The 23,402-nt window shown below is 40.6% G+C and overlaps 2 protein-coding genes and 1 pseudogene across 5 annotated transcripts in view; 2 read left to right on the top strand and 1 right to left on the bottom strand.

Moving 5' to 3' along the window:
- The window catches only part of NT5C2 (5'-nucleotidase, cytosolic II), a 102,092-nt gene extending 94,370 nt beyond the window's left edge, over positions 1–7,722 (bottom strand). The window contains exon 1 of one of the 3 annotated variants that reach the window (XM_047073390.1): positions 7,664–7,722. The gene's annotated coding sequence lies outside the window, so the exon portion shown is untranslated. Of the gene's footprint in view, positions 1–3,109; positions 3,223–7,663 lie in introns of those variants that run through there. The other 2 variants (XM_047073392.1, XM_047073391.1) reach the window with 2 other exon arrangements.
- Positions 7,334–23,402, top strand: part of INA (internexin neuronal intermediate filament protein alpha) — a 63,144-nt gene continuing 47,075 nt past the window's right edge. Inside the window, exon 1 of one of the 2 annotated variants that reach the window (XM_047073395.1) lies at positions 7,334–7,413. The gene's annotated coding sequence lies outside the window, so the exon portion shown is untranslated. The remainder of the gene's footprint in view (positions 7,414–23,402) is intronic. The other variant, XM_047073394.1, reaches the window with a different exon arrangement.
- On the top strand, positions 13,471–15,019 carry LOC124507114 (40S ribosomal protein S11-like; annotated as a pseudogene).

The following is a 23,402-nucleotide window of genomic DNA, read 5'->3' on the forward strand; positions in this document are numbered from 1 at the left end:
GTGTCTTTCTCTCTCTCCCCCTCCCCCGTTCATGCTCTGTCTCTCTCTGTCCCAAAAATAAATAAACGTTGAAAAAAAAATTAAAAAAATAAATAAATAAAAAATAAAATATTGCTATAATTAACTAAGGTCTTTCAAAAGCATAAAGGTAACTAAGCCTGACATTTTTTACATTGAGCCAATATACAATTCTTTGCACCTTTAATAATAATTCTTGAACATTCTTTTTTTTTTTTTTTTTTTTTTAATTCTTGAACATTCTTTTAAAAAGGAGGTAAAAAATTGTTTGATTTCAAAAAGAACGAATTATTTTACCCATGAGTTCCTGGCTCATCGTTCAACTTTGTTCTAGCTGTAATCTTAACTCTCACGAAAAAAAAAAAAAAGATAAAAATCAGAAAGGCAGAAATAATCATCACAGTATTTTCACTTTTTGGTTTATAAATTCATTTATGGATTAGTCTGCTTATTTGGTAAAAATCCAGAGATACATAAGTTCAATGCCTTAATAATTCTAACATAACAGCTAACATTTACTAAGCATTCACATTTTTTCATGTATTATTCTAAGCACTATACATATTTCATCTGACTTCTCACAACCACCATATGAGTCAGGTGCTATTATCTTCATTATACAAAGAAGAAAACAGCATTGGGAAGTTAAATAATTTCACCAACATCACAGAATTCTTATGATGAAGAGCATACATTCTAGAGCCACAACGTCTGGATTCAAAATCTGCCTCCAACACTAATTTAACTAGCTCTATGACTGAGCAAATTACACAATCACTTCAGTTTCTTTCCTCCACTTCAAAATGGCCAGATTTGGAACAAGGATTCAATACATTAATAAGTGCAAGGTGCTAAGAACACCAGCTGACACATAGTGCTTAATAATTATTTATAATGCTAGAGCCCATGATGTTTAATATTTGCAGCCTCTGCACAATGTAGTCCAGTGGTCTCCCTTTATTAGTGGTTTTCCTTTCCGTGGTTTCAGTTATCTGGTGTCAACTGCAACCTCCAGAAGCAGATGATCCTCCTTCTGTTATAGTCGGAAGATCAATAGTAGCTTAAGGTTACTTCACAATGCCTATGCCATTCACTTCATCTCATCTTGTGGGCACTTTATCATCTCATGTCATCACAAGAAGGGTGAGTACAGTATAAGAAGATACTCTGAGAGAACACATTCACCTAACTTTTATTACAGCTTTGTTCTACAAAACAACTGGCCTGGACTCTTCAAATACATCTATGTTTAGAAAACAAACAAAAAGCTGGGAACCTGCAGTGGATTAAAAATAATTAAAGGGACATGGCAACTAAATGCAATTAATTCGTGATCTCAGACTAGATCCGGGCACCAATGAATTTGGTTGAAGAATACTATAAAGGTCATTATTGGAACCGCTCTGAAACTATTTTTTCCTGTGAAATTTTTAATATCCTCCATGTATTAGATAATAATGTTACCTCCATGTTAAATGTGTAGTTTTACGGGACATCTTTGTTTTTAGGGTATTCAAGTAGATCATTTGAGGAATGAAGTGTCATGATGTCTGCGACTTACTTTTAAATGGTTCAGGGAGCACCTGACTGTCTCACTTAGTTAAGTGTCATGATCTCACAGTTCATGAGATCAAGCCCCGCATTGGGTCCCACATCCGGCCCCACATCGGGCTCTGCGCTGACAGAGTCTGCTTGGATTCTCTCCCTCTCTGCCCCTCCCCTGCTCTCTCTCTCTCAAAATAAATAAACATTAAAAAACAAAACGTTCAGGAAAAAATGTATAAATGAAAAAACGTGGCATAATGTTAACTGGTGAATCCAAATGAAAGACAAATTCATTGAACATTATTGCACTTTTCTATATTGAAATTTATTGCAAATAAAAAGTTGGAATAAAAATTTAAAATTTCTGCACAGGAAAAGAGATTAAACACTGAGAAGGTATCTGCAACACCACAAATGAGAAAGGATTAGTAAATAAAGAGAGCTAGGAACTAATGATGGAAAAGTAAACAAGCCAAGAGAAATCTATAAACAGCAATTCACAGAAGAGGAAACCTTATAATAAATGGATGTAAAGAAGCTCAATCTCACTTATAATCAGGGAAAGGCAAATTAAAATGAAATTTTATTTGTTTTAAAATTTAAACCTCTAAACAATATCAGTGTAAGGATATTGCAAACTGGGAACTCCCACAATCTGCTAAGATTTTGGATTTAGTATTCTGGAAAATAATTTGGCATTATCTAACAAAGTTGAAGATCTTCATATTCTACAACCTAAGATTTCCCTAAGCTTAGAATTCTCACATATGTAAATAAGATGACAATCCAAGAATGTTTATGCTTCATTAATAATAGCAAAAAAATCTTAAATACAGAGAACAAACTAGAGGTTGCTGGGGGGCGTTCTGGGTGGGAAGATGGCTAAATGGGCAAGGGGCACTAAAGAGGACATTTGTTGGGATGAATGAACACTGGGTGTTAACATGTAAGTGATGAAGCACTAAATTCTACTCCTGAAATCATTATTACATTATGTGTTAACTAACTTGGATGTAAATTTTAAAAAATAATTAATAAAAATAAATAAAATAAATAAAGATAATATTTTATTGTTTTGCTATAAACTTTAGGTCCCATAGCTAGGTTCTTGCTTTATTCTAAATAGGAATCGGGATTTATTGTTTTAAAGTGATACTGTGTAGAAATTACGGATTTACTCCCTTGAAGAAATACCAAAGGTGACAGGTTCATAGTGGAATTCTCATTATACTTTATGATTAAAAAGCTGTATTATATACTATTCAATAAAATTAAACTTCACTTCAAAAAAAATCAGAAATACCTAAAAATCCACAAACTGGTTTATTCATATAATGCAATACTATAGGGCAACTAAAATGAACTAGTAAAGACTTATGTATCCACATGCACACATACCAAAAACAATGCTGAACAAAAAAACCATGCTGCAGAATCATATGTATAAACATAAGAGTGTATGTACTTTTACGGATATATACATATTAGTAAAAGTAAAAAAAAACATAATGGGAATGATAATTACTGAATTCATGACCATCTTTACCTTTAGAAGTGGGCAAGAGAAGGCAAGAGAGGGAAACAGGATCAACAAGGATACATACAGGCCTCAGCTGTATCTGTAGTTTTATCCCTTTGAAAAATTTATATTGAAAAAAGAAAACACACAATTAGAAAATAGAAAAAAAATATACAGGGGTGTCTGGGTGGCTCAATCAGTTAGGTGTCAGATTCTTGGTTTTGGCTCAGGTCATGATCTCATGGCTCAGGAATTCAAGCCCCACATCGGGCTCCGTGCTGACAGCTCAGAGCTTGCTTGGGATTCTCTCTCCCTCTCTCTCTGTCCCTCCCGTGCTCTCTCACACCTGCTCTCTCTCTAAATAAATAAACTAAAAAAAGAGAGAAAACTAAACAAAGTAAATATGATGGCCTACAAGGTGATCATTACATGCTTTTCTGTATGTTTAAAAACATTTGAAATATAAAAGTATTTCATATTTTAAAATAAATTTTAACATTAAAGAAACCCCATTAAACTGAACCAAGGAGCTTTTAAAACATATATGCCACTGGACGTCTGAAATGGAAACATACTAATTCCCAACAAACCATATATTTTTGTTTTTGTTTGTTTTATCCATTAAGTTTCAGACTTCAGTTTTCTCTTTCCAAGCAGATCCTGACATAGCAGGCTTTTCCATCTTACACTCTTGATATTGCTTCCCAATCAAGATACACACAAAAGGTAGGAACAAATAATTCAGCGCTCTCCAAGTCAATTTAAACCTTCTGGTTCTGTGCTCTACCCAAAAAGAGGGCAGTTTTTCTGCTCTGCTGGCAATTTTGCCATTTTTACTGGGGTTTTTTTTTTGGGGGGGGGGGGCTTGCTAAGAAGTTGTTTTCCATTTAAGAGAGAAAGAAGGAGGGGGCACGTGGGTAGCTCAGTGAGTTAAGCATCCGACTCTTGACTTCAGCTCAGGTCATGATATCACAGTCGTGGGTTCTAGCCCCATGTCAGGCTCTGCACTGGCAGTATAGAGCCTGCTTGATATTCGCTCTCTCCCTCTCTCTCTGCCCCTCACCCATTCACATGCTGTGTCTCTCTCTCTCTCTCTCAAAATAAATAAATAAACTTTAAAAAAGAAAAAAGAGGGAAAGAGGAAGAAAGGAAGGAACTCAATGAAGGACAGCCACCATAAGCTCTGGTAACCAATCACAAAACGCAACCAAATTTCAAAAGTCATATATAAGACATGCTGTTTCAAATGACAAGGAATTTGGCAATCTGTAACAATCTGTAATCAACTTCCTTAAAGCAAAGAACTTTTTTTGGTCTGAACCTAAAAAACAAAGCGAACACCAACCACTCATTAAAAAAGGTTAGCTTATTTCATTAATTCTGCTCTATTGCAAGAAACCCATGTTGCATATCTTATAAAACAGCTTACCAGAAATTCTCTCTCCAGCCTTATCTCATACTATTACTCTACCACTTTGTTTTAGTGAGAGCAACCTATTCATTAAACCCTCACTACATCCACTTTTGCATCTTCTTACTCTTGTGTCACCATCTTTATCTATTCCCTGATCCCACAAACATGCAGTAATCTTCCCACTTTCAACAATAAACAGTAACAGCTAACATTTATAGAGAATTTAATGTATGCTAGTATTGCTTCAACGGAATTATCCCATTTAACCCCCACACAACCCTGTGAAATTTGTTCTATTTTCTCCTTTTTGGTGGTGAGAGAAACTGAGTGAGGCTGTTTTCCAAGGTTGCAGAGATGGTAAGTTGCAAGCCAGGTCTCAAACCCAGACTCCAAAAACTAGGCCCTCAAACATATGTGATGCTGTTTACTGGCTCAAAGCACTGACTGCCTTTATTGCTCAAATGTCACTTCACATATGCCCTGTGATATTTAACATTTTGTTTTCATAGATGTTAAGTGGTTCAAAATACTACATTCCTTCAACAAAAATTTACTGAGAGACTATATGCCGGACAGTGTTGACTACTTGCTATAAAAGCATGTTATAGAGCCTCTACAAATGAAAAGTAGATGAATTCTTCAGATACACGGCCATCTCAGAAATATGGGTAAATGCAAAATTAAAAGCAGTATGTACAGGGACATGTGGGTGGCTCACTCAGTTAAGCAACTGACTCTTGGTTTCAGCTCAGATCATGATCTCACAGTTTCATGGGTTCAAGCCCTGTATCAGGCTCTGCACTGGCAGTGTAGAGCCTGCTTGGGATTCTTTCTCTCCCTCTCTCTGTCTACCCCTCCCCCATTCTCGGGGTCTCTCTCTCAAAATAAATAAGCTTTAAAAAAATACGTACATAGTAATTTAAACTACATAAAAACAGGGGGCGCCTGGGTGGCTCAGCCAGTTAAGCACCGGACTTCAGCTCAGGTCATCATCTCATGGCTGGTGAGTCTGAGCACCAAGTCAGGCTCTGTGCTGACAGCTCAGAGCCTGGAACCTGCTTCGGATTCCGTGTCTCCCTTTCTCTCTTCCATTCCCCTGCTCACACTCTGTCTCTGTCTCTCAAAAATAAATAAAACGTTAAAAAACTAAAAAAATAATAAACTACATAAAAACAATGCTTAGATGAGGAACTGGAAAAGAACACAGTCATAAATAGTATGAAAAGGTTGGGGTTTGTTTTTTGTTCCTCAGTATTTCACTGAATTAAGCTTTTTGTTAAGAGCAATGAAAAGATGTATTAAAACAAACATGTTATGAGAGCTTTCTTTCCCCCATGAAACAGCAGAAACAGCCTAGAGAGACAGATGAATGAACATCCCTCCTCCTAACATCCCACTGTCAACTGGTTTCCTTTAGGAAGATACACCTGATGTCAGTAGTAAGGCTTGCAGATACATAATACCTCTCTACATAAATCTCCCCACAATTACAAACTTTTGGAAACTTGTAGCTAATTACAAATTTTCATACATGGAATCAAATCGTGGAACTGACCAAAACCTTGCAGAACATCTCCTTCAGCCCTCTCATTTTACAGACTGATTACTAAATTCTAGGTTAATGACAGTAAATGCAGCAACCTATAAAGAGCCGAAATTGTAGTGGCTTATATTGCAAAAGAAATGAATTTCAGAAATAAAGTCTGTGTGTGCTAGCACTGGCCTATGGAGTTCTCATTTTAATTACTGACTAGCTGTGTCCTTTGGAACTTAACCTCTACAGGCCTGGACGTCTTCATCTAGATAAATTCTAACCATTACTGAAAAGTGTCTCAGTAGGGGAGCCTAGCTGGCTCAGTGGGAGAGCAAGTGACTCTTGATCTCAGGGTTTTGAGTACAAACCCCACTTTGGGCGTGGAGCCTACTTTAAAAAACTTAAATTAGGAAAGAAAAATGTCCTAGTAATTTTCAAGAAGACCTAAATCACATTAAGTTTCCATGGTAAATGGTACTGTTTCAACATTCCTCCCTTCAAGTTAGTTAGCAGAAATTGCACCTGCTCTCTGAAGAGGCAAAATGAACAGTGTCCAGCCATTATGAAACAAGTAGAGTTCAACCAAGAACCTCTCTGCATCCGGACACAAACAACCCTATAAAGTGACTAGTCACTGCAGAGCACTGTACTTTGCAATACATCCCTCAAACCTAACGGGGCCGACCGCACTGGAAAAAACCAAATCTGACACCAAGCTCTACCGACTGCTTTTAAAAGCTGAGGCCTACTGACGTCAAACCCCCCAAACGTTATGCTTAACGACTAATGGTTCAGGCCTCTGATGTGCATCTCCCCTCTCGACTATCACCAGCTTCAGGGATCCCCAGAAAAGGAAAGGAACGGACCGCCACCGGACAGCTGACCCCGGACTTGGAAGCCCTTTGGAAAGAACCAGCATGGTTTTTGCGGCGGTTTGCGATTCGCGGTGAGCTTTCCAAGAAGCACTGCAAGGACAGAACTGGCATGTGGGCTATCAAGCTGGCAATTTCCGGCGGGTCTTGCTAAAACGCTGTCAACCTCGCCTCCTTCCACAGCTGTCCGCTAGCTCCCTGGGGTCCACCCCGAAAGCGCAGGGGTTGAGGCCCATCAAGAGGGCGGAAACGCTGGCCTCTGGCGAGGACGGCGAAAGCCGGCGTCGGCCGGAAAAATAAGCAGAACTGAGTAAAGAGGTATCCGCCTGAGGCGGGGTGGGGGCTGCCACCAGCGTGAGGAAAGCGGGGGAACAGGACGTGACACGACGAGGCTGGCTCTGAGGAGACGAAGGGCCGCGCTCCGAGGGTAAGGCGAGTCCCGACGAGCCGAAGGCATGGAAACAATGGCGCGGGCGTGACGTGAGGCTGGGGGCGTCGCCGCGACGCGGAGGTAGGGGCCAATCTGAGGCAGGGGCGAGCTGCCGGGGGGTGGGAACGCCGTGCGGGGACGCGGGCGCCGAGCCCTCAGACACGCAGGCGAGCGCTGGGAGGGGCGCAGCGGCCCGGGTGGGGCAGGGGCAGGCGGTGGCCCCCGGTCCCCGGTCCCAAGTCGCGCGCTCGGACACGCACCCTCCCTCGCGTGCTTGCTGGCTCGCTCGCCCGCTCCCTCCCCGCCCTCCCGCGGGTCCAGCCGCACTCACCGGCCCCGCCGCACGGCAGCAATCCTAGCGCGCAACTGCCGCAGCCGCCTCGGCGCGCGCCTTCCCCGCCCCCGCCGCCCTGGCACCGCCCCCAGCTCGCGCCCTGCCAGGGACCGGCGCGCTGTTCTTTCCCCAGCTCTGCCGCATAACCCGGTCGCCACGACGCTCCCTAGCTGCTCTGGCAGAGAGGAGCCGCGATGCTGGCGCGCGCGCCTCGGGCTCTAGCGCTCAGGTTTGCTAGATTCACAAACAACAGAACATCAGTTGTTGCCGAGCTGTGGGGTAACGCGTGTTGACAATCCTTACATGTCTTTTAGGTCTGCATCCCTTGGCCTTGTGCCCCGCCCCTCAGCAAGGCCCGGGGCTACCTAGCCTTGGCCAATGCTCCAACGCTTTTCCTTAGAGGGATGGGGTACCCTTTTTCCCAGTCACAGAATCTTCTGGTCGAATGGACCTCAAAGCCACTCTGGTCCAGACCCCCATAGCACCCTTGAATCCCATTGACAATTAAAAGCACTAGCTTTGGAGTTTGTCAGAACAGGCTGGAATTCCAGTTCCACCGCTTACAAATTGTGTGACCTTGGGCAAATTACCTGACCTCACTACCTAGTTCCCTCATCTATAATACGGGAACAGATAACAATAGTACGTACAGGTGTTACAGGATGAAATAGTAGAGGGAAGGTGCTTAGCACAGTCCTGGCACACAGCACTCAATAAATGTTTGTATTGACCCACCACCAATTCTAAAGAAGACCCCAAGTGACAGAAAGCCCACTATTTCCAGAGCAATGCATTCCTCAGCAGCGCTGACAACGGTAATAAAGTGTTTCTGAAGCCTCTACTTTCTGGCCCAAGTCCTATCCCTTGGGAGCCTCAGAGAACAAACCGGTCTAATCTCTCTTTGACTTCTACTTTTCAGATACTTGAAGATTTCTGCCCAAGGTCTTCTTTTGTTCTGGACCAGTATCTCCCTTTACTGGGGGAGGGGAGGTCTTTGTCCTCATTCTCATGAACCTAGTAGGTTTGAATGTGGCTCCTGTAGAGTATATCACCCAAAACGGAATCAAATGTTTGTAGTACCATCAGAGCAAAGCAGTCCCCTAACTTCCTCCTTATAGGACTTACTGCCTTCCAATTCACACAGTGAAGTTCTTGGCTTCCGCACTATTGACTCATTGCGCTTGCCATCAACTAAAACCTTCAAGACTTTTAAATAACTGCTCTGCTCTGCTGGAGCATTTTTTTTTACCTCTCTGGTGGTTTTTGAGCCAACTTCAATTCAGGTCAGCTGAGGACAGGCCTTGGACCTCTCACCTACTAGATTTTTCAGGATTATGTGAGAAAAAGGAATAGGAGTTGGAAGTTCATCTAATACCATCTTTAAACCAAGTGTTTTTGGAAAAAGGTCAGGATTTCTGTCTAAAGACCATCCCACTGAGCAAATAAAATGCATGCATATATATGTGTGTGTGTGTGTATATGTATATATATACGTATATATGCATACACACACACACACATATATATATGTATATAAAATCCAACAGCAAGAAAAAGTGCACACACACAAACACACACAAACTAAAAGGAAATATATAAGTATGTTACTCAGGGTGGTTTCTTTTCTTCTTTATACTTTTCCATAAATTTCCCAGGTTTTCTACATTGTTTATACTACTTTTATCATCGAGAACTGTGTTTCCAAAAAAAATCAGAACAAGTAATTTTAAAAATCAGAGACATGTAATAACTTTAAAAATTGGGAAACATGGGGCGCCTGGGTGGCGCAGTCGGTTAAGCGTCCGACTTCAGCCAGGTCACGATCTCGCAGTCCGTGAGTTCGAGCCCCGCGTCAGGCTCTGGGCTGATGGCTCGGAGCCTGGAGCCTGTTTCCGATTCTGTGTCTCCCTCTCTCTCTGCCCCTCCCCCGTTCATGCTCTGTCTCTCTCTGTCCCAAAAATAAATAAACGTTGAAAAAAAAAATTAAAAAAAAAAATTGGGAAACAAACTTAAGACATAACTGACTAAGAAAAAATTTGTAATATATAAAACAAAGGATTTGTATCTGGAACATACAAAGGATTCTTAACAAATCAATAAGAAGAAAAATCTACTAGAAAAATGGGCAAATAATATAAATAGGCAGTTCACAGAAAATACAAATTGCTAACAAACACACAAAAAAATACTATCTCACTGGCAACCAAGGAAATGGAAATTAAAACTGAGATTGGCAACAATTTTCAATCTTCATAATATCAAAAGAATATAAATTGGCACCTCCACTTTAGAGGGCAACTGAACAACATCTATTAAATCCATGTCTCAGCAATACCACTTCTACTTATCTAACTGTATGTAATATGGAGGTGTGTATAAGGATAATTACTATGGTATTGTTAAAAAAGAAAATGTGAGGGTGCTGGGGTGGCTCAGTCAGTTGAGCGTCCAACTTTTGATTTCAGCTCAGGTCGTGATTTTACTGTTCATGAGATCCAGCCCTACATCAGGCTCTGTGCTAACAGAAAAAAGTTAAATAAACTTAAAAAATAAAAAATATTTAAAGTTAAATAAATAAAGTTAAATAAACTTTAAAAGAATAAAAAATATTTAAAGTTAAATAAACTTTTAAAATTTTTTAAAAATTAAATTTAAAGAAAGAAAATGTGGAATCAGCCTTAATGCCCATCATTAGGGGAGTGGCTAAATAAAATGTAGAATGCTCATAATGGAATTCTATAGAGGATTTAAAAGAAGTGACCTTGATCTATATGTTAATATAGATTTATCTCAAAATCCTATAGCTGAATGTAAGCAGCAAGTTGCAGCATGATATATAATATGTATATTATATTGATATTTTTAAAAACTCTTCCTCAAAATAGATAACTTCAGTCTAATTATGAAAAATCATCAGACAAACCCAAATCAAGGGATATTCTACAAAATACCTGACCTGGACTATTCAAAAGGATTAAGGTGGGGGTGCCTGGCTGGCTCAGGTGGGAGAGCATGTAACTCTTAATCTCAGGGTCAAGAGTTCGAGCCCCATGTTGGGTGCAGAGATTACTTAAAAGTAAATAAATAAATGAACTTAAAAAAAATGGAAGCCTTTAAAAAAAAAGTGTTAGGGTCATGGAAGTCAAGGAAAGACTGAGAACTGTCACAGGTTGGAGGAAGCTAAAGAGAAAACTAAATGCAATGTTGGATCCTGGAACCATAAAAACACATTAGTGGAAAAACTGGTAAAGTTTTAACAAAGTTTATAATTTAATAGTATATTGTACCAGTGTTAATTTCTTAGTTTTGACCATTAAACCAGAGTTATGGAACCTGTTAACATTAGGAGAGGCTGAGTGAAGGTATACTGGAACTTTCTGTTAAGATCTTTGCAACTCTTCTGTATATCTAAAATTATTTCAAAATAAAATGTTAAAACACTTTGCAACTCTCCTGTAAACTAAAATTATTTTCAAAATAAAATGTTAAAATAGACATAAATACCATTATCTCTTACCAACATTGCTATAGACAATGTTTGTATCCCCTTCTAAATTCAGATGATGAAACCTAATGCCTCATGTGATGGTGTGTAAAGGTGGGGCCATTGAAAGGTAATTAGGTCATGAGGGCAGAGTCCTCATAAATGGAATGAGTGCCCTTATAAAAGAGACCCCAGAAAACTTCCTACCTTCTCTGCTCTGTAAGGACAAAGTAAGAAGACAGCTGTCTCTGAACCAGGAAACAAGCCTTCACCAAATCTGCTGGTGCCTTGCTCTTGGACTTCCCAGCCTCTAGAACTGTGAGGAATTTTATAGGCTACTAAGTGACTGGTATACTATTATAGCACCCCAAACTAAGACAATCACACATTAAATTTGTAAAAGATTTTTAAAACAGGTTATAAGGCTACATGCCAAACTCATCAGAAGTTATCTCTAGGGGTGCCTGGGTGGCTGTCAGTTAAGCATCAGACTCTTGAGTTCCGTTCAGGTCATGATCTCACAGTTCATGAGGTAGAGCCCCACGTTGGGTTCTGTGCTGACAGCGCAGAGCCTGCTTGGGATTCTCTCCCTCTTAGGATTCTGCTCCTCCCCCACTTGTGTGTGTGTGTGTGTGTGTGTGTGTGTGTCAAAATAAATAAATAAACTTAAAAAAAATTCTCTCTTAAAAAAAAAAAGCTATCTCTATCTCTAAAGATGGGGTAAGGGGCCAAGATTGGGGGTAAAGTTCAAGGGGAGTTTAATTTAGTTTTACTGTTTCTGAAGATAAGTGTATTCATGTATTGTTTTTGTAACCAGAAATTATTATTTTTTTTAATTGCAGAAGAAAGGAAAAGGACAGGGCATTTGGCCTTATGACTCCTTCTGGAGTAAGACAAGCCATACCAAGTATGAAAGAACTGAACCTTCTAACAGAAGAGTGGGGAGCCTGAGGAAGCAAAGGAGCCTTAAGTGGCTTGCCTGTGATCTCTAACTTGGCATGGGCTGAAGGGCCTGGGCAGTGAGTGCTTAAAAAGAGAGGCCATTCTACTGTGGCCTTGGATGGCCTCTCACCAAACTTCCTGCCCAGCACCCACATGGCTGTCCCACCCCTCTGATTAATACTATTTTCCCCAGAATACCATAAAAGCATTCACAGGTTACTCATCAGTTTTCTGCTCCTTGGTAGAAACTCTCAGAGAAATGCAAACATTGCTTAACACCCTGGCCTGGGGCCTAGAAACAACCTCCTGCTGCCCAAAACTCTTTGTCCCAGGAAGTGTTCAATCTTAGATCCAATCAGCCACCTCATTTGTCTCCTCTGTTTTTCATCCTTCTTTATCTAATGGCATAGGATCAGCACTTACCATGATAAGTGCCAGTACAGGCATTATGGAAGAAGACAACCATAAAATGTTTAGTCTAGCTAGAAATGTCTATTTCTAGTCCAATTTGAGAGATGGGACATCCATGTAAGACTTAGAAGGACCTACATTTATTCAAAAACATGCAGTGAGCTTCTACTCTGTGCCTAATACTGATCAATAGAGACGTGGGTCTCTGCAGGAGGTTTCTGACTGCTTGGAAAGATGAGCTTTAAATGAATAATTATTTTATCACAATTTTAGGGAAGTGATATGCAGGAAAAGTAAAAGATGCGATGAGGGAAAACAAAATAGGGGCTAGGTTTTGGGGTAGGGAGAGGGTCAGGAAAGAAACTTTCCCTAAGGAAATAACATCTCACCTGAGACCTGAAGGATGAGTAGGACTTCAACTAAAAAGAGAGAGGGGCTTGCTTGGAGGAGTGAGGATTCCTGAAAGAGGGACCAGTAGATACAAAGGCCTGAAAGTAGGGATGAACCTGTGTATGTATAAAATTATCTGAAGCCTAGAGAGAAAATGCAGAGAGAAAAGGAGAAAGTGGCAAAAAAAAAAAAAAAAAAAAAAAAAAGGACCTGGAAAGAGGCAGGATCAGACCTTGCAGGGCACCATAGACCAGATAAATGATTATCTTACCCTAAGTGTGTTGGAGAGTAATTGAGGCCATAAAGTGGAGGAGTTGCACGGATCAGCTCTGCAGTTTAAATGAATGGAATGTAATCAACCAATCGTCTCAGGCATTTATGAAAATTATTTCATTTAGGGGCACCTGGGTGGTTCAGTTGGTTCAGCGTTGGACTTCGGCTCAAGTCATGATCTCTCAGTTCATGAGTTTGAGCCCCGCATGGGGCTTGCTGCTGTCAGCACCCAGCCTGCTTCGGATCCTCTGTTCCTCTCTCCCTCTGCCCCTCCCCCACTTATGCTCGTTCTCTCTCTTTCTCTCTCTCAAATAAATAAATAAATAAATAAATAAAACTATTTCTAAAAAAAAAGAAATAATTTTCTTTTTATTATTGAGAAAGACAAGATCTGCAAGTTCTATGACAATCATTTCATTTACTGAACATCTACCAGGTGGTAAATACTGGAGATCCCCTATCCACACTTTACCCCAGAGTTGCTGAACATCTATTTAGGTAATTAGACGCTTGGGTAAAACATAAAGGCAGGTCATTATATTCCAGATGCCTAAGAGCTTCAGAGTTTCAGGAGAGATGGATTCCAGAGGAGACAGAAGAGTCAGAATCAAATACACAGATGTGCTACTTCATACCTATGAGGATAGCTAAAGTTAAAAGGGAAAAAAAGCAACATAACAAGTGTTGACAAGGATGTACAGAAACTAGAACACTCTTGCATTTCTGGTAGAAATGTAAAACGGTACAGCCTCTATGGAAAACAGCTTGGTGGTTCCTCAGAAAGCTAAACATAGAATTACCTTACGATCCAACAATTCCACTTCTGGGTATATATCCAAAAAGATTGAAAATAGGGACTCAAACAGACACCTTTATACTGATGTTCATAGTAGCATAATTTACAGTAGCTAAAAAGTGGAAGCAACCCAAGAGTCCATTAATACATGAATGGATAAACAAAATGTGGTACATACATACAAAGGAATGTTATTCAGCCATAAGAATGCATGAAGTTCTGGTACCTGCTACAACCTGGATGAACCTTGAAAACATTATGCCAAGTAAAATAAGCCAAACACAAAAGGACAAATACTATGTGATTTCACTTATGCGAACTATCTAGAACAGGCAAATTCATACAGACAGAAAGTAGATTAGAGATTACTGGGGGCTGGCAGGGGAGTTATTACTTAATGGGGACAGAGTTTCCATTTGGATCATGGAAAAAAAGAGTTTTGCAAATAGACAGTGGTACCTTTTTCAGGCAGTCAGGAAGACGGCAGACATTCAGACAGAGTGTGCCTACCAAAAGCAGCCAATCATCTTTCAAAATAACAAAAGGGTTCTGCTTGGAGAAACTGGCAAGGAGATGCTCCCTCAATACTACAAAAACACTGGTCTAGGCTTCAGGATGCCCAAGGAGACCAGTGAGGGCACCTAGATCATTAAGAAAAGCCTCTTTACCAGTAATGTCTCCATCAGAGGGCAGGTTCTGTTTGGCATGGTGACCAAGATGAAGACGCAGAGGACCACTGTCATCTTCCAAGACTACCTCCACTACATATCAAAGTACAACCACTTTGAGAAACCCACAAGAACATGTCTGTGCACCTGTCCCCCTGCTTCAGAGACGTCCAAATTGATGACATAGTCACAGTGGGTAAGTGCAGGTCCTTGAGCAAGACTGTGCGATTCAATGTGTTCAAAGTCATGAAGGCCACTGGTACCAAAAAGCAATTCCAGAAGGTCTGAGACTAGACATCTGCCCACGCTCCTGATGAAAATAAAGTTATTTTCCCTGTGGAAAGGAAGGAAGGAAGAAGAAAAGGCAGTGCTGATGGTTGCACAACACTATAAATGTACCTAATGCCATTAAAATGTTTAAATGTTTATTTATTTCTTTTGAGAGAGAGTGAGCACAAGCAGAGTACGGAAAGAGAGAGAGGGAGAAAGAGAATCCCAAGAAGGCTCCACTATGTCAGCACAGAGCCTGATGTGGGGCTGCATCTCAGGAACCTGGAAATCATGACCTGAGCCAAAATCAAGAGTCAGGACGCTTAACCAACTGAGCCACCCAGGCGTCATTTTTAAATGTTTTAAAAGTTTAAAATGGCAAATTCTGTTATATATATTTTACCACAGTGAAAATTAAAAAAAAAATTTTTTTTTAATTTATTTTTAAATTTATTTTGAGAGAGAGATAGAGAGCAAGCAGGGGAGGGGCAGAGCAAGAGGGAGACAGAATCCCAAGCAGGCTCCACACCACCAGCACAGAGGCCCATGCAGGCTGGAACCCCCCCAACCACAAGATTTTGAGCCAAAAGCAAGAGTTGGATGCCTAACCGACCAGCCACCCAGGCGACCCCAAAAAAATTTTAAAGGAATTGAACACATATTTATATAGGACCATTTCCTCCGTGTCCACTGGGCTCCTTCCATATGGCCACTTTTCAGTTCCTGGTCCACATGTCCTTGCTTATACTGTTTCCTCTGCATGAAAAGCTCTTTTCACCTTTTGAACCCTATTCATCTTTTAGGTGTTAGCTCAAATGTTACTTGGAGAGGTCTTACCACTCTCTTTACCCTGGTATTTTCTTTCATGCTGTCCTTTACTTCCCCATCTCTCCAGTTCCCTTCCCTTCCCACAATCACAATTAAAGAAGTTTTTGTGTGAATATGTCTTTAATATCTGCCTGCTCATTAGGCTGTAAGCTCCAGGAGGGCATGGACAGTATCCATCTTGTCCACTGAGAAGGGATACAACGCCTACCTAGCCCAGGTAGGTGCTGGTACAGTGGGGATTGGGGATTCCATATATTTTTTTAGATAAGTTAATTAATAACTAAATGAATGTGTGGTAGGATTGTGAGTGGATTTTATTTTAATGCCTTCTACGAGGTTGTGTCTTGATTAAATTATTTTTAAAAATGGGGGGCGGGGGGAGCGGGGGGAGCACACCAGAGCTCTCATTCTTTCATCCTTGTGCTCTACCTTGTGAAGTCCTAAGCATCTCTTGGAGCAGGAACCTGAGCCAGACACTAGTACAATCTGTTTCCAGATAGATCTGATATGTTGCCAACTGTTCCAACCTTGGAGTCTAAATGTCCACCTAAATAAGTGATAAGTTGTTGGACTTAAAATGGAACACCTCTGGGGCACCTGAGTGGCTCAGTCAGTTAAGTGTCTGACTCTTGATTTCAGCTCAGGTCATGATCTCACAGTTTGTGAGTTCGAGCCCCTAGTCAGGCTCTGTGCTGACAGCAAGGAGCTTACTTGGGATTCTCTCTCTCTCTCTCTCTCTCTCTGCCCCTCCCCCACTCGAGCTCTGTCTCTGTCTCTCAAAAATGAATAAACGTTAAAAAAAAATTTTTTTTTAATGTGTTTGAAAACTACCAGTCCAGGCTCTGGAGGACCTCTCAGAAGGCCTTTGCATGGACTCAGGTTCCAAGCTACAAGGTCTTACTGATCTTATCCAAAGTTCATTGACTTTGCCGCTGTTGTCTTGTGCTCCGTAAAAGGACATTTGCCCATTCTGATTCTTCCAGTGGTGTTGTGGAAAGGCCTCAAAAGAGATCACTGACAGCAGCTCAATACAGACCAGGCAGCTTAGTCCACAGGCAGCTTCTGTCTATGGAATCAGAGGCTAAAAATAGATCATTTCAAGCCACAAAAGTCTTAAATTGCTTCTAACTAGGCAGCATGGTGTAGGGATTAAGAAAATGGATTCCTGAGCCAGACACTCTGGCTTCAACTTCTGGCTCTGCAGCTAACTAGCTGTGACCCTGGACAGGTTTCTTCATACTCTCATGTCTTAGTTTTCTCCTCTTCAAAATGGAGGTGGAGATAATAATAGTGTCTACCTCATAGGCTTGATGAGGATTAAATGAGATCATATTTGTACAGCATTTGAGACAGGGCCAGGCATCCAGTAAGCACTATATAAATAAATAAGTAGCAATGGTACTTTTCTTTCTGTATGAATTTATGAATGGCAAAGCCCAAATCCTGGCATTTTAAGTCTTCTACTGTTTGATGTTTTACCACTACTGTCGAGGTGAGGCTCTTTCTGCCGCCTCCCACACCTCTGAGGAATTGGGGTCACATGGCCCTCTGAAATGGTAAGTGGTTACCAGATCCTGGATTCCTTCACTCAGTAATATTTCAAAAGCAATTTTGGGGGTTCCCATAGGGTGGTCATCTTTGGATTATGCCATTCAGGACATTAAAATAAACTGCCATCTACTATCATTACTATTTCATGAAAGGCAATTTTAACACCAAAAAAGTAGGAAATAGGAAAAACGTAATCTCAGAATAAAAGGCAGGGCTTCTTCAACTGTCCATTGATGGATGAACGGATAAAGAAGATGTGGTATATCTATACAATGGAGTATTACTCGGCAATCAAATAGGATGAAATCTTGCCATTTGCAGCTACGTGGATAGAACTCAGATGGTATTATGCTAAGGGAAACTAGTCAGTCACAAAGACAAATACCATATGACTTCACTCATATGAGGAATGTAAGACATAAAACAGATGAACATAAGGGAAGGGAAGAAAAATAATATAAAAACAGGGAAGGGGACAAAACATAGGAGACTCTTAAATATAGAGAACAAACAGGGTTGCTGGAGGGGTTGGGGGAGGGCGGATGGGCTAAATGGGTAAGCGGCATTAAGGAATCTACTCCTGAAATCATTGTTGCACTATATGCTAACTAACTTGGATGTAAATTTTTTTTTAAAAAAGGCAGGTATTCTTTTTATTTTAAGTTTATTTACTTATTTTGAAAGAGTGAGAAAGAGAAAATGAGCTGGGGAAGGGCAGAGAGAGAGAGGGAGGAAAGAGAATCCCAAGCAGGCTCCATGCTGTCAGCACAGAGCCTGACTTGAGGCTTGATCTTATTAACCATGAGATCATGACCTGAACTGAGATCAAGAGTTGTATGCTTAACTGACTGAGCCACCCAGGCACCCCAAAAGGCATGGATTTAAAGTAAACTGAGCTTAGTAAAAAATCAATACCCTTTTCTGTTCCTTTGTTGTTTGATCTTGAACCAGCAGCCAAGAGCCAACTCTTGTCTAAGACCCAGCATTTGGTTAACACTGCTCTACACAGCCCTTCTGAGTGTTCTTGAACATACTGGACACTGTAACTAAATATACCTTAAAGCTAGTCCTGAACACCCCAACTTTATAAAACTGAAGTTGTTTGCTAATAATCCTGGAGAACACTGCTATGCTCAGAGTAGATGGGCCACAACTGGAAGGGGTTATTTTAGTTGTTCCCTGTAGCACAAATTGGGCCATTGAGAACCTTGGCTCTAATTCCAAGGAGTCAGGAAGGCCTCTGAGCTACCCAAGTGTTTTAGAAAGTCCCTCCCAGTTCTGCATCCCCTTTACTCTCATACCACTACCACACACACGAGGCTTCTGAAACCAGATGTGTGAGCAATTCTCTGTAACAACTGAGTATCAACAATTTAACTCAGTTCTGACACTTTGCCTTGAGAGTGTCCAGATCCCACAGGGTAAGGGCTCAGTCTCATGAGACGGCTCCCCACTTCGAATGCCAGTCACAAGTAATAGGTGCCCAGCTTACTATAACTTCTGTCTGACTTAGCTACAGATCAAAGGTTCTCATGACCTCTTCCCCCTTGGATTCAATTATTTGTTAAAAGAGCCACTCACATGGGTGCCTGGTTACCTCAGTCATTGGAGCCTGCAACTCTTGATCTCAGGGTTGTGGGTTTGAGCCCTAAGTTGGGTGTAGAGATTACTTACAAATAAAATCTTTTTTTTTTCAAGTTTATTTATTCATTTGGTGTGTGTGTGGTGGGGGGAGGTGCAGAGAGAGGGGGAGAGAATCCGAAGCAGGTTCTTCACTATCAGCCTAGAGCCAGACGTGGGGCTCAAACTCACAAACCATAGGATCATGACCAGAGCTGAAATCAAGTCAGTGCTCAACCCACTGAACCACTCAGGCACCCCCAAAAATAAAAATTTTTCTAAGTTTATTTCTTTTGAGAAAGAGAGAGAGAGAGAGCACGAGCAGGGAAGGGGTAGAGAGAGGGAGAAAGAGGATCCCAACCAGGCTCCACATTGTCAGCTCAGAGCCTGACACAGGGCTCAAACCCACAAACTGTGAGATCATGACCTGAGCCAAAACCAAGAGTCAGATGCTTAACCAACTGAGACACCCAAGTGCCCTGCAAAAATAAAATCTTTAAAAAACAAATAAAATGAAATAAAATAAAATAAAATAAAATAAATAAAATCTTAAAAAAAAAGAGCCACTCCCAGAACAAACACCTACTTGTGTTTATTAGTTTATTAAATGACATGATAAAGGGTACAAATGAACAGCTGGATGAAGAGGTTTGGGGAGGTTCCCACACACAGGAGCTTTTATTTCCATGGAGTTGTCTCCCAGTATATTGATGTGTTGTATTCACCAACCTGGAGATTCTCTGAACCCCACACTGTGGGGATTTTTATGGAGGCTTAATCATGTAGGCATGATTGACCAATTCTATTTTTAGCTCCTTGCCCTTTGTAAGAGAATGAAGGGAAGGGCTGAAAATTCTAAGCTTCTAATCATGGATTGGTCTTTCCAGTGATCAGCCCTCATCCAGGAGCCATTTATGACTCTATGAGAGTCACCTCATTAGAACAAAAGACAGTCCTATCACCCAGGGATTACAAGGGTTTCCGGAGCTCTGTACCAGGAATCAGGAAAAGGGAACAACATGTATTTTCTTCTATCTCACAGTGAGTATGCAGGTTTTCTTCCTAGACACAGTAAGAGAGTCCAGGAAGGAGAGTCAGCGTTCAGGGACTGTCATGCTGATTCTGCTGCTAATCTACTGTGTAATTTTGGTGAGGCCCTTAACCATTCAGAGACCTGTTCTACTCCTCTACAAAATGGAGGCAATAATACCTGCTCTGCATTCCTCAAGGTTGCTATGGGAATCAAACAAATAATGGGTATGAATATGAATATGGTGTTAAAGCACTGTAAAGGAATGAGTATTTGTTAACTCTCAGCCCCTACCCCCTTCTAGTCAGGGCCTCAAGTTTCCCTACTAACTTAATACCAATGATCCTTTCCTCTACCCTCTTCTTTAGCCTGACTAGGACTCGATAGCACAACACTCCAGGGGAGACTTCTAGGCCTTGGTTTAGAGCAGTGTGGTAAGGAAGAGCTGATTTTTTTTTTCTCCTTCTCAGAGCCTTGGTCTCCAAAGTCTCTCCAGATGGAGGGAGCAGAGCTCCTAAGTATTAAACACTCAGGAACCCACAAACACTCTTGGAGTTCCAGCTAAGTGAGCCTGTCCAATAATACTTCCTGCTAAACTAACAAAGGGTGATAGCAGGAGAATGCTGGGAGACATTCCATTCTCCTGCCTCCAAGGAATCTTGGCAGCTCAACTTTCTAGTGTGTTATATCTGGAAGAAACTTTAGATCAGTGGTTCTCAATGCTGGCTGAACATTAGAATCACCAGGGGAGCTTTTAAAAAATACCCATGCCAGATTGTATCTCACACCAATTAAATCAGAATCTTGGGGGGAGGGACCTAGACATCAGTATTTTTAAAGCTCCCCAGATGATTGCAATGTGCAGCCTAGTTTGAGAACCACTGTCATGGATAATCCAGGTCAAACACCTCATTTTAATGAAGCAAAAATAGGTCCTGGGAGTTTATGAGTTTTGTGCAAAGTCATACAACTGGTTAGAATTTGAAATATCAATTCAATAAGTTGATGATAATAACAGCTAATTTTTGTTGAGCATTTACTGGTAAGCAACCTGCACTTCATAAACATAATCTCAATTAATCATCACAATAATCTTAGAAACCTGAGAAACCTCAGAAAACTGAGGCCCAAAGGTTTTAGTTCACTCAAGGTCAAAGCAACTAAGGTGGTGGAGATCCCCAGTCAACAGTTTAACCAAATTTGAGCAGCATGCAGTTGACAAGATAGGGATAGGGCCAATGCCATTAAGGAATTTACAGTCTATCTGGAGAAGGGTTGCCTCCAGTTGAGCATCAGTTGAGCATCTGACTCTTGGTTTTGGTTCAGGTCATGATCACAGGGTCATGGAATAGAGCCCTGCGTGGGGCTCTGCACTAAGTATGGAGCCTGCTTAAGATTCTCTTTCTCTCTCTGCCTCTGCCTCTCTCTCCTGCTCTCTCTAAAAATAAAAATTTAAATACACACACACACACACACACACACACACACACATTATAGTCTACCTGGAGAGACAGGAAACAGGTGAGCCAAAAATTAAACCAGTTTGATAAGTGTGATAGTAAAAGTAAACAATGGGGGGCACTCAGGTCATGATTCCACGGTTCAGTCTGTGAGTGAGCCCCGCATCGGGCTCTCTGCTGTCAGCACAGAGCCTGCTTCAGATCCTCTGTCCCCCTCCTTCTGCTTCTCTCCTGCTCATGCTATCTTTCAAAAATAAACATTTTTTTTAAAATGGGCAGAAGACATGAGCAGACGTTTCTCCAAAGAAGACATACAAATAGCCAACAGACACATGAAAAGATGCTCAACATCACTCATCATCAAGGAAGTGCAAATCAAAACTAAAATGAACTATCATCTCACACCTGTCAGAACGGCTAAAATCAAAAACACAAGAAGCAACAAGTACTGGTGAGGATGTGGGAAAAAAAGGATCTCTCATGTGCTGCTGGTGGCAATGCAAACCTGTTCAGTCAGTGTGGAAAAAACAATATGGTGTTTCCTCAAAAAGTTAAAAATAAAACTACACTATGATCGAGAAATTGCACTACTAGATATTTACCCAAAGAATACAAAAACACTCATTCAAAGGGATACATGCACCTCTATGTTTATAGCAGCATTATTTACAATAGTCAAATTATGGAAGCAGCCCAAGTGTCCATTGACTAATGAATGTATAAAGAAGATATGGTATATGTACACAATAGAATATCATTCAGCCATAACAAAGAATGAAAGTTTGCCATTTGCAATGACATGGATGGAGCTAGACAGCATAATGCTAAGTAAAATAAGCCAGTCAGAGAAAGATAAATAGCACATGATTTCTCTCATATATGGAATTTAAGAAACAAAACAAACAAGCAACAAAAAAGAGAGAGAGAGAGAGAGACAAAACAAGAAACAGACTCTTAACCATAGACAAATTGATGGTTACCAGAAGGAAGCTGGATGGGGGAATGGGTGAAATTGGTGATGGGGGTTAAAGAATACACTTATCATGACAAGCACCGAGTAATGTCTAGAGTTGTTGAATCCCTATAGTGTACAACTGAAACTAATATAACAACTGGAATTAAAATAAAAAACAATAAAAAATATTTGTGCATTGAGGTACACTATTAACAGAGTAAAAAGGCAACCCATGGAACAGGAGAAAATATTTGCAAATCATATACCTGATAAAGCATTACTATCCAGAATATATAAAGAAGTGCTATCACTCAACAACAAAAAACAAACAACCCGATTCAAAAATGGGCAATGGACTTGAATAGACATCTCTCCAAAGAAGATGAAGAAATGACTTACAAGTACATGAAAAGATGTTAAGCAAATCATTGGGGAAATGCAAATCAAAAACACAATAAGAAACGTATGGGCAACTAATCTTTGACAAAGCAGGAAAGAATATCCAATGGAAAAAAGACAGTCTCTTTAACAAATGGTGCTGGGAGAACTGGACAGCAACATGCAGAAGATTGAAACTAGACCACTTTCTCACACCATTCACAAAAATAAACTCAAAATGGATAAAGGACTTGAATGTGAGACAGGAAACCATCAAAACCCTAGAGGAGAAAGCAGGAAAAGACCTCTCTGACCTCAGTCGTAGCAATTTCTTACTTGACACATCCCCAAAGGCAAGGGAATTAAAAGCAAAAATGAACTACTGGGACCTTATGAAGATAAAAAGCTTCTGCACAGCAAAGGAAACAACCAACAAAACTAAAAGGCAACCAACAGAATGGGAAAAGATATTTGCAAATGACATATCGGACAAAGGGCTAGTATCCAAAATCTATAAAGAGCTCACCAAACTCCACACCCAAAAAACAAATAACCCAGTGAAGAAATGGGCAGAAAACATGAATAGACACTTCTCTAAAGAAGACATCCGGATGGCCAACAGGCATATGAAAAGATGCTCAACGTCGCTCCTCATCAGGGAAATACAAATCAAAACCACA

Source organism: Lynx rufus, unplaced genomic scaffold (genome assembly GCF_022079265.1).
Source record: "Lynx rufus isolate CCGP_SWC_20201006 ecotype Redwood Valley unplaced genomic scaffold, mLynRuf1.p SCAF_11, whole genome shotgun sequence".
Taxonomy (NCBI): domain Eukaryota; kingdom Metazoa; phylum Chordata; class Mammalia; order Carnivora; family Felidae; genus Lynx; species Lynx rufus.